Source organism: Cupressus sempervirens, chromosome 3 (assembly GCF_028749045.1).
Source record: "Cupressus sempervirens isolate cs-2001-9-10 chromosome 3, ASM2874904v1, whole genome shotgun sequence".
NCBI lineage: Eukaryota > Viridiplantae > Streptophyta > Pinopsida > Cupressales > Cupressaceae > Cupressus > Cupressus sempervirens.
The window spans coordinates 873,695,085-873,707,953 of NC_143120.1; positions in this window are offsets into that span (position 1 = coordinate 873,695,085).

Consider the following 12,869-nt stretch of genomic DNA (forward strand, 5'->3'; position numbering starts at 1 on the left):
AAACCTTGTATATAAAAAAGAGGAAAGAAAATAACCCCATAAATATGACACACTACCACAGATGGAACACTTATGGTATAGTAGACCAAAAACAAACTAATGAACATCAACCTAGAAATGACAGATCACAAAACACAAGCTATCCTAAAAAGCCAAAAACCAATAGCCAAATAATGAGCCAAATAAAGACCAAACTACCCTTGTGGGTTTTGAAAGCAAGCTCCCATACCTTAGAATAAGAAAAGAGAAAAAGGAATAATTTAAGATTTGCCTTTGGCTCCCTTATTATGGGAATGAAGGATCATATTAAAAGAAGGTGAAAAATTCTTCGAGTGATTACCAATTATCAAAATTTAACCATCTTCCATCATAGCAATCTCATCCCATGAAATCCAAAATAGAGATCACATGGGGCTTCTTTATTCGATTTTTTAGATAAATGTTTTATACTCCTCAAATAGTTCATAAAAAAGATATATAATAATTTTCCCAACCGATCCTTCCTCGCCTTAAATATCTACCTACAATATATTTTTTGTTTCATGGGACTTCCCATTTCGTACACCCTTTTGACTCTTCATAAACCATAATTAAACTTTTTAATTTTATTCATTCTTTAAACCTAATCACATATATATCATTTTTTAATCTAATTTAATTTATGCATTAATTAATTACCTCTATCTTGTGTGAATGTCTTATAAATCCATGATTAGGCATTTTGATTTTTTTATAAATGAAAAATGGATCATTATGGTCCACCCTACTCAAATGTTATTTAACTTAAGCAATTTAATTTTTAATCTATCAAACTAGATCATTTTTTTCCAATATTAGGTGTAGACATCTAAATCTTGTTAACTAATCCTAGTTAAATTTAGTTATCTCATAGATATTATTATTTTTATTGATAAAAGATAGACATTGTTTTATTTATTAATTAAAAAGATTTACATTTTTATATTTTTTTCCTCATTCAAAGTGTGAGCACTTGGGGGAAAAGAGTAGGGGAAGAAAACCTTTGGTGTTGCACGAGACAAAAAAATGTCCTATTCCTTGATCTATCTTATATTCCCTTTCTCATTAGGGGATTTTGAAGGCATACCTTCTCTTACATTTGCCTTAGGAAAAAGAGGACTTGGAAAGGACATCCCCTTTCTTACAATGCAATTTTATCATAATTGATACTTTTATGTCTTGGATATGTTTCAACATTATTGTCTATCTCCCTTTAAAATAAGGGCCAATGATTTTCTTCTATCTCAACTTGACCTATAAACAAATCAAATCCAACCCTACAAAAACTAGTCAATGTAATTTGAAATTCTTACTAAACTTCCCAAAACATTTGGAACCACCATAATTTAGAGCTTTTGAATCTTTATAGCTAGTGATGTTTTCATAATATTTAGAAAAGGAGGCACTTGAAACAAAAACAATAACGAATATGTGAGAAAGTTATTCCACATATTTAAAATTTGATATGTAATTGCTAGAAAAAAAGTATAAAAATAAATAATGATAATCTCCTATTTAGAAAATACACATAAGTCCTCCATTACATTAAAACATTATGAAGTAAAGGTGACAAAAATCTACAAGAAACCTAAATCATTGAACATTTCATTAGAGTAGTAATAACACATTTGAAATGAACAACTAGTGATATCACCTCATCACAATGATAAACCATTAAGAAGATAAAGATTAATCTATATCTTTCCTAGGAGTTAATAAAGACTAAATCTAGGAAGCCATTAAAAGATCTACAAGATAGAAGATAACATTAGGAAGCATATTTATGTAAGAAAAATAGGCAGCTCTATAAAAGTCCTATCTTTGTAATATCGATGCTCCCAAAGAAAGCCAATATAGCTAAGAGGAGAATATGAGCATAATTGAAGAAACCAAATTGCAGATAACAAAGAAAGCAAGAAACTCATTATTAGTTGTATGCAAGAAATCCTAACCTGTCGGAAGCACGCGTAAACAAGAAATTGTTAGTTGTACATGTGCATATCAAAGATCCAAAACAATGTTGGACTTGAGTTTTAAAACTATGCAACCAAAAAACTAGAACTCTCATGCAACCTCAAAGCAGCTCAACAAGGGCACCCATAAGAGGCCTTGTTGATGTGCTCAATAATGAGGGATATGGATGTGCTCTCCCCAAACACAACTATGATGAATCTCAAAGTGATTGAAATGATAATGCCATATGAACTATGAATCTAGACTAAGATGAGTGTAGAATAACTTCAAGAAATGGCTATGAGTAAGCCAACCTTATAAAGATGTGAATATGGAAATGAAGTAAACTAACAATAATAAGCTATCATGAAATATGCAAGAATAAATGCAAGAAATCTAACATCTACCAAAGGGTCAGTAATAAGCATGCAAATCTCTAAGAAATCTCTAACACTATACTAGCATGATAACAATGCAAATCAAGGAGATGGAAAATGTTTAAGACAAAGGCTCTATTTATAGGCTTGAGAGAGGCCTTGAGGAGGTGGCATCTATGTGGCATCCACATAGGTGTCACAAGGGAGACACATGGGCTAAGGGGACAAGCCATGCAAAGGTCAATGTAAGGCTTTTTGGTGAAAGGGATAACACAAGGTTTGCTCACACGTGTGAGAAACCTTGGAGAAAGGAAAAGAGGACAAGTGTATAAGAGTTGTACGAGACTTTGAATAAAATAATAAAATGAAAGCTTTCTTGGATCTTGAGTTGCTCACAAATGTGCGAGTAAACATTTAGGGGGTAAAAGGTGTTTAGGATTAATTAAGTGGGATTAACTAATGGGTTGGCTTAGAAGGATGAGAGTGATGGGTGTAGACTAAGTTTTAGGATGGGATTAGGATTAAATCAAATAAGATTTAACTTAATCATAGGATTAAAGAATTTAATAAAGTGGAGGGGCTTAAATAAATTAGAATTTATTTAAAGGGGATTTTATGGATCACTATGTATTACATAAATTTAATACATTAGAAGGGATGCATTTAAATTTAAATTAAATACATTAGGGAAATGAACCTATTTAATTAAGCAAGTAGAAGAAAATGAAAAATATAATTAATTAATTATAATGTCAAAGGAAATATTAAATAAATTAATATAGTGTTTGGGATGATTTTAAGTGTCTATATTTTTCCCCTCTTTTATGTGATGTACGAACGACATTATATCAAAGAAAAGAAAATATAAGTTTCCTCAGAGAGTATAGAAGTCCTAGGAGTTTTTTCATAGTGATGCTAGAGGAGGAGGGTGTCTCCTCGCAAAAATAGAGCAAAAAATAAATTTTGGGCAATTTTTGTAAAAAGGACCTTAAAAGAAAAGAAAGGGTAGCAAAAAGGCATAGATGAACATTTTGCATGACTTGGGGATAAACAAGGGTAGACATGGCCAAAGAATGGGTACAGACTCAAAAGGGGACCTCAAGGGGCCTATATAAGCCTCCAAGGGGCTCAAGGAAGAGTCATTTGTACACCTACAAAGCATAGAACCAAAGCAAAGGATGGATCTGATCGAGAGACTATAGCTTGGAAAGTGCACTTGGTTGCACCAAAGGTCAACCAACATGGGACCACCGGTAAGTCGACTATCCTTGCTTGTCAAAATTTACAATTATGCTTTTGAAATGTGCATTTATTATGCGGGGAACAAGGGAAAAAAAGGGGTTGGAGTGGAAACGACAATTCTCCACTCTGTCATCGTCACAAACAACAAACTAGGGCAAATGTCTTTGTAGAGATGACATGATATGTCTTGTTGTCTCCAAAGATGATAGGGTTCATCCTTTCATCTTCGCAGATGAAAAAAGGGGAAAAGAGTAAGGCAAAGACGAGGTTAGAGACAACGATCTCTGTGTTGTCGCCATAGATGACAATATAGTAGCTGCCCATGGGAAAATCGACATCTACACAATTGTTGGAGATGCTGGATCGACATCTCCACTATTTTTCATCTCCACGAATCCACATCTATGTGGATTGGCATCTTTGTTGATTTGGATGAATCAACAGATTCAAGTGACAAGGATAACTGGGGGGGACAAAGCATGATGGACCATGCTTAGATAAGAAAAAAGAGTGGGAAGCAAATAGAAAACTGTCTATTACATGTCTATGCTGCAAATAGCGATGGTGACATTTTGGTCATGGGAGCACTATCCAGTGATGATGGTGTTGGGAGACAGACAAAAAAAGGTAGAGCAGGGTCATGTGCAATTAAGTGGACTTGAGCACGTCCATGAGTGGCCTGACTTGAGGGCACATTCAACACTATTGTTAGCATTGATAGAGCAATGACATACACCAACCTCTAGCTTCAATCTACTTGCAAGAGAGGCAACAATTACCTTACTAGATGTATGGCAGATTCTACGAGTGCTGATCCACGTGAGATATTTTGAGTATGTACTAGAATGTGTAGATGCCTTTCTATAAGAGAGCTTTGGGCAGTGGCGAAAGAGGCTATCAATTCATTGATTATGGTTGACATGGAGGGAGGCATTGGACCAGAGGTTGCCACGACTTCCTTTGTAATTAGCCTCACTCATATGGAGGATGGCACTAGACCATGTTGGGCATGGATTTATGATTGGATGGGCATGAGTGTTGGGCAATCTTTTACAGAATATTGATGCAGTTTTCTATTGGGGTCACACCATCTTGGCCCAGGACACAGAGGACCATAGGTCAAAGGCTAACTCTATTGATGGTATGCTCGTGAGAGCATATATGATGCAGAGCCCTCTATATTTACCTCCAAGGAACCTTAGTTCAACTCAAGAGCTTCACAATAGGATGGTACACCCTCAAGGAACCAAGAACATCTCAAAGATTTTAGAAGAGAACCTGACATTTAGGAAATAAAGACAACATCTCCATTCATGTAATCTAACTTCTATACACGAGTATATTATTCATAACTTTCAATCCTTATATTTTCTTGCAAAACCCTTTGGAGGATTTGTTCCAAATTATCCATTTTAAAACATATCCAAAGATAAGACCAATCCAATCAACAAATTAAAAATTGTGTGCTCTGAACCAAGACCCATATTTTCTGTCATAAATCAAGAGCAAAACCAATAACCCTGCATAGGGCATCAAATAAATTTCTCAAAATGACTTCAAATAAAACCAAAGAAATTTTAAATTGATCCTATATAAATATAGTTTCATACTCTATAATGCATTAATTTATTCATTCCATAAATAATTTTATAAGATCAAATATTTATTTGCCCCTTCAATAGAGATCCTTAAAAACTAGTCTTCACTCAAATATCCATAACTTACACAAATCTAAATGAAAAAGACTCAAACCAATTGGAAATTAACTAAGTTCATATATATGTCCAATGAATTCAAATATAGTTCTATATTCATCCAAATATGTACATACCAAGTGTTTCACTATGACTATAGTCGAGTATCCTCAAACGTAAAAATAATTTTTTTTGCCAAAACTTGCATAACTTCTTCATGTCTAAATGAAATAAACTCAAACCAAAGCCAAAAGGAACATTATTCATTACTATATATATATAGTGTACATGATTTCCAGGCTGTACATGGCCTTACAAGACCTCGAACCAACACTAAAATTGAAAAAACAATCAATATAACAACTCGGAATTTCACCAACTTTGTTTCAAATGTATCTCTTACTTTTCATTAATGTTTTGGTTTGAACATATATCAATTTTTATAGTTTTTTGGTTGGTTATAACTTCCAAACCACTTTTTAAACCACCTTGCATTCTTTTAACCATTATGCAACTTTGATAACATTTATGCACTTTATGCATTTTCACATTACAACTTTTGTATAAACTCAACATAGATCAAAATTATGACTCAAATGACTATATATGGATACAAATAGTTCCATTCACATATTAAATAGATATTTTGACATACTTGACCAGCTTAAGAGCTCCTTGCACAATTTTGACAACCTATTACAAATGGTTTCTCTAGCCTTTACATCTTGACTTAATAGACTCAAATACATTATAAATGGTTCAAATGAATTTAAATATATCACATAAGATATATTATCCTCCTTGTGCTCTTGTTTCTTATGTGCTCTTACACCATACTCCCAACCTTTAAAAGTTTCCATGTCCCTTGGAAATATGGAATCAATAACCTACAAGAAAAAATTAGACCAAAAATCTTCATCTTTACCTTCATTTGCCTTTGCCTCTTCATGCCTTTATCACCATCATATTTTCCTTTAAGGACACTGGTCTACCCTCAAAATCACCTTCTTAGATACTCTTATTAGTGGAGCATTAATGGATATAAATTCCATGGTGCCTTATTACTCAAAGATCCACCTTTACCATGTTGCTTTGAACTCACCAAAACCAACTCTTCATGTGCCTCACCTAGGAGTCCTCCTCTTTGCCTCTCTCTGTAGTCTCTTGGCATCCACTGGACCTTCCCATGGCCCTTAATAGAACTTCCATATCTGTCAACACAACAACACAACATCTTCCTTTTTTAGTAAGATGGATGAGCACCTTGTTAATGAATATATTGTCTTCCAAGAAAATACATACAAATTAAATCTGAATGCCAAAATAAGAAGACTAAATTAGCACTAATAGTTGGGTAGGTTATCATTGGATTGATAACCTTCCTTTGAATTCTATTGGGTACAACTCCCTGTGTAGGATATACAATGAATCAACTACACTACAAATATAGATTCTTTTAACCAGAAAGCACATAAGGTTTACAAACATCTATTCGTAAACATGAAGTAGATGCAAAAAAACTAAGTGACTACAAGGAAATAAACAATAAATGACACAAAGTCCATTCACCTGGATACTGTATTACATAACGGATAGGAGAAAAAGAAGAATGGTCTTTTCCAAACACATAGACAATTAAAGCACAAAGTCCAAAATATAATCGTGACGGAAATTATATGTATCAAGCTGCATTCAAAGATAACCAATACAACACAAAGACCAACATTGATCAGACATTTAAAACACCAACTCAAAGTTCTATTGTATTAAATTACTCCTCTAAACACGACAAAATAAAACTGATTTTGTTGTTTGATACCTATAGAAACCACTATTTGGACAAACAAATATCTTGCTTTTCTTATTGTATTCACAGTTCCTAATTTTACTATTGCTCAAAATCTCCCCTAGCAAAATTTAAAAAACTAGAACCCCTAGTATCTCTCCAACTCTGCAATAAATATCCTCAATTTATGTTCCCATTGTGATAACCACTTTTGGAAACTCAATCCCATCCTTTGTTTCATGAAGTCTTTATCAGTTATTAAAGCTGACTTTTGAAACTAAGCACATTACATTAAATTTTTTTTTTAAAATTTCCTTTTAAAAGCCCATTTGAAAATTCTAAATGTCTTTATAATGTTTGTATTAATCAAAACATTATAAGTGGCACTTGTCTTTCAAATATCATTTTCATTTTCACTTCATGAATGCTACGGGCTGAAATTGATGACTATTGTGCTATTATCCTCACCTTCTGTCCAAATGTGAAGATCCATGTTTGGTGTTGGAGTGAAAGGCTTGGTTCGAAGATGTTCATAGGGCACATCAAGCATTTAGTCAAATAATTCACATGCTTCTTCTTATGTCATAAGTGCAAAATGGGAAAAGACATTACACCTCTGTGATCAATTTGTAGCGAACTCTCTGATTGATGTGTCTCTATCCATAACCAATTTTGGAATGACATTCATTTATTTTTCCTCTGCTTCTATTACTTTAATGTCTTATAGCTTTTATGATTATATCTTTATAATTGTAAGGACAAAGGATAGTTTATTGAGCCAAGAACTCCATGCATATTTCCCTCATTACATATCATGTTTCTCTATGAATTCAGGGAAAACTCATGTTTTCTTCAACCACCGCACCATGTCTACATGTTTGGAAGATTTCACTATTATCAATGGCATTTTATGACAAAGGAAAAGTGTTGTGTCAATCTTTGAGCATTGAGGAAGCTCATCCACCACGAGCACAAACAAGTCTATAAAAGTATGATTCTATTTTCCATTACTATCGGAACATCAACAGTACACGCAAAGGGTGACCTTCATACTGTTTATGTATGCATCCAATTTTGAGCATTTTGGCAATGCACCATTATGTAATCCTTTGAACTCATCAAATTTTCTTTGAAGCGGCTTGCAAAGACTGGATTCCACAGAATTTCTTAGACAATGATAATATACCCCATAACCAATTGAAATGATGATGTTTTTTTAGCTATGAATTCACTACAGAAGATTGTGTGTCAAATTCATGTAAGAGGGATTCAATCAGTTGGTTTTTTGGGTGATCTCTATTTGAGTGTCAATATGAAGAACAAAACACATGATTTGAGTTGCAATGGCTATTCAAAGCATAGACATCAACATTCATGACATGTCGCACTTTCCATCCATCTGTTAATAATTCAAATGCATTTTTTGTATGCTTCATTTATTCATATAGATCGGGTATTTGGCCAAGATTAGGCTCTGACTACTGATCTAATCCTTGCAATTCCTATCTCACAAAATATTTAGTGACAATTCTCCATTATATGTGAATGATTTATGCCCTCTCTTTTCAAACTTCACTTCCATAGCAACATAAATGGAAGCAAAGAGTGACCACCTTCGACACTCGTCAAACCAATCATGTAAACAATCATATATGAGTGCGGGTCATTTTGATTTTTGTGTTTACTTACATTAAGGCCTGATGTCCTATGTTTTATCATATCTATCCCCATTTCCCTACTTGGGTACATGTAGTTCCTTTATTATCACATGAGATATTTTATGGAGAGGGAATTTGATATACTTGTGAGAGCTCAAAGGGTCGCTAATTTGATCCTTAGTTGTTTAGTGATGAATAATAATGTAGGCATGTATTTAGTATATGATCAAGTACTACAATTAGGGGTTCAACCTTCCAAATGACATTTTCATGAGGCTTGGGTTTCTTGTGAGTTTATGCATTTGGAGTCTTTAAACCTTTCTTGGTGAACGAGGTATAAATATCTATTCACAGATCAAAGCGCTCAATCTTTTTGACAAAGATGACCCTTCTTGTACAAGCATATGATGAACGTTTCAAGTTCACAACTTATTAAATCATCAACCCACACCCTGAATTTTCAACTACAAGCTCAAAATCCATACTTTTTGAATATTAACTTTTACCAAGTTGCCCATCATTTTGAACCTAAATGTTGAGCGAAAAGTGAATTGTGGTATTGAATCAAACATGAATTATGAACTTCTTTAAATCAAATGAATTTTCATCACAAATCATAAATCTAAATGGGGAATGAAATCACCAAAAATCTCACAATATGAACTTTTTCACTGAACCTCGCAAGATGAACCATCTCGAACCAAAAGAAACACCAAGCCTATTTCAATCAATATCGAACCAATTTGAACTACTTTGAACCTTAGTTCAAAAACTCCACACTAAAAGTTTTAAAATTGTGTCCATATTGGGTACCGACACACCTACAACCTAAAACTCTTCAACAAATAAAAACCAAATCTTCAATGTCCTGGTATGGATTGCCTCCCTTGACACTCTACCCACACACTCAAGATCTTCAAGCTCTAATACCAATCTGATGCAAAGCCCTTTGTATTTACCTCCAAGGAACCTTATTTCAACTCAAGAGCTTTACAATAGGCTGGTACACCCTTAAGGAACCAAGGACATCTCAAATATTTCAATAGAGAACCTGACATTTAGGCAATAAAGACAACATCTTCATTCACATAATCTAACTTCTATACACGAGTATATTATTCATAACTTTCAATCTTGACATTTTATTACAAAACCTTTTTGAGGATTTATTCCAAATTATCCCTTTTAAAACATATCCAAAGATGAGACCAATCCAATAAACAAATTATAAATTTTGTACTCTAAACCAAGACCCATATTTTTTTTTATCACAAATCAGGAGCAAAACCAATAACCCTACCTAGGGCATCAAATAACTTTCTTAAAATGACTTAAAATGAAAAAAAACCAATTTCAAATTGATCCTATATAAATCTAGTTTCATACTTTGTAATCCATTAATTTATCCAATACATAAATAATTTTATAAGATCAAATCTTTGCCTACATCTTCAATGGAGATCCTTAAAATCAAGTCTTCACTTAAATATCCATAGCTTACACAAATCTGAATGAAAAAGACTCAAACCAATTTTAAATTAACTAAAGTTCACATATCTTTCCAATTAATTCAAACAGAGTTCTTTATTTATCCAAATATGTTCATACCAAGCATTTCAATCTGACTATAGTCGGGTATCCTCAAACCTGAAAATAACAACATTTGCCAAAACTTGCATAACTTCTTAATTTCTAAATCAAATAAACTCAAAACAAATCCAAAAGGAAAATTATTCAATACTATTCATATATATAGATTTTACATGGTTTCTATGTTGCACATGGTCGTACAAGACCTAGAACCAACACTAAAACTGAAAAACCAATCGAAATGACTTTATCAAAATTTCACCAACTTTGTTTCAAATGTATCTCTTACTTTCTGTTAATGCTTTGGTTAGACCATACATTAATTTTTATAGTTTTTTTGGTTGGTTATAACTTCTAGACCACCTTTTAAACCACCTCCTTACATTCTTTTAACCATTATGCAACTTTGACAACATTTATGCACTTTATGCATTTTCACATTACAACTTTTGTATAAACCCAACATAGATCACAATTATGAATCAAATAACTATATATGGATACAAATAGTTTCATTCACATATTAAAATAGATATTTTGACATACTTGACCACCTTAAGACCTCCTTGCACAATTTTGACAACCTATTACAAATGGCTTCTCTAGCCTTTACATCTTGACTTAATAAACTCAAATATAGTATATATGGCTCAACTAAATTTAAATATATCACATAAGATATATTATCCTCCAAGTGTTTTTTTTTATTAGGTGCTCTTGAACCAATATAGGCATTACATGACCTATTACAAGATGAGAGACATGACAGCTCAGTGAGCCATATGCATGTTGGTACAGGTCACCTATTTAGTACACATCTATTGAGTCGGTAGGATTCAGGAGGAGATGTCTAGACAAGATCATTATGTTTGATTGGACACCATATGTAGGTGATGAGTAGTGGGGAGGATGACACTAACAACCATCTCTATCTGTAGTACACTTAGACAGACTATTGGTTGATTGGCTAGATAGTTCATATAGTCATGCGACATATGCCCTCTAGAGTGTAGTGACAGTTTAGGAAAATGCAGGATGTTGTGCCAAACAAATTCCTATATCCAATGGCATCCTAGGAGTACTAAAGATTGTGGGTACACGAGAGGACTTTAAGACTAGCAAGGGCTTCATGGCGTGGTATGCAACTAGTGTCATGGGTACATAGGAAAGATCAAGGGGATGTTGGCATGATACTAGCATATACATAGTGGTGGGTTTCCCACCAGCCAGTGAGACTGACAGTTCTAGGGGTGCCTCCTCTAGCATAATAGGCATGAGGTAGGGGAGGTGGAGTTGGAGGTGGAGATGGGGTAGAGACAACAATAGGGCCACCACTAGGGCATGGACTGTAGCAGGGTCTGCTAGGATGATGAGTTTGTCGATGGAGAGTGTTGACACTAGCAGGGCCACTACTAGGGTAGGGAGTGTAGCTGGGTCTATAGGTATAGGGGCCATAGGGACCACCTCAACGGTGGGATGCAGATACAGTAAGGGCTAAGTGGGATATCCTTTAAACTGAGGTTGCCATCTACAAGGGGAGGTAGTGGTTGAGAGTGCCTGAGTTGTGAGTGTACAGGCAAAGATGGCCCAGTTATAGGTTGAGATATAGATAGAGTGGGCTAGGGAAGAGAGTGCACAGGAGGCCCTGGTAGCACTACAGGCAAGAGTAGATGCTGGCGAGTTCAGTGATCTCACCATGTAGGAAGAGATAAATGAGTATTGCGACCAGTGTGATATTGTCAGACAGATGGTGTAGGCTAGGGGTATAGTGACATTGATGCAGGAGGCCCTGACTGCACACTGACATGAGGCACAAGCCCTCTGAGAGGCAAGTTATTATAGGATGTTGTATCATGATGCCATGTTGGCAGATTAGTGATACCCTGAGTTCCACGAGGCATCCAGCTCATGGGCCACAGGGGGCTATTAGAGGTGAGAGCCATCAGTGGGACAAGGTAGGCCTCCATGAGGAGGGGGGATCAGAGGGGCAGGGCCCTCACAACTAGCCACATGAGCCCTAAAGCATTCATTTTGATACAGTGATGTAGATGTAGTGAGTTTTTAATGATGCATTATGCATGATCTACTAAATTATTCTTTTTGTATATGGACTATACATGGACACTTATTCTTTTGATATATACATGACATGATTTGATGAACCTAAATGTTTATGCATGAAGGTATTTTATGGATGTTTATGATGCTTATTTTTATGAGGTTTTTATGAGTACTATATGTGATGCATGATGTTATGATGCTATTACTGACATTGGTGGTGCAGGATGTGTGTGATGTGATGTAATACTTCCTATGATGCATATATGATGATTAATCTGTGGATGATGCAGGTCCTATGACAATATATGAGATGTATGCATTTTGTTATTTCACATGTATGGATTTACTATATGCTTTGCATTAGATGTATCATGATGTGTATGTCACTAAATGTAATGATTATGATATCTAATCGATTAATGTAATGAACAAATAATGTGACCTAATGATAAATAACAAATGAGATGCATAATGTGATATGTAATGAATG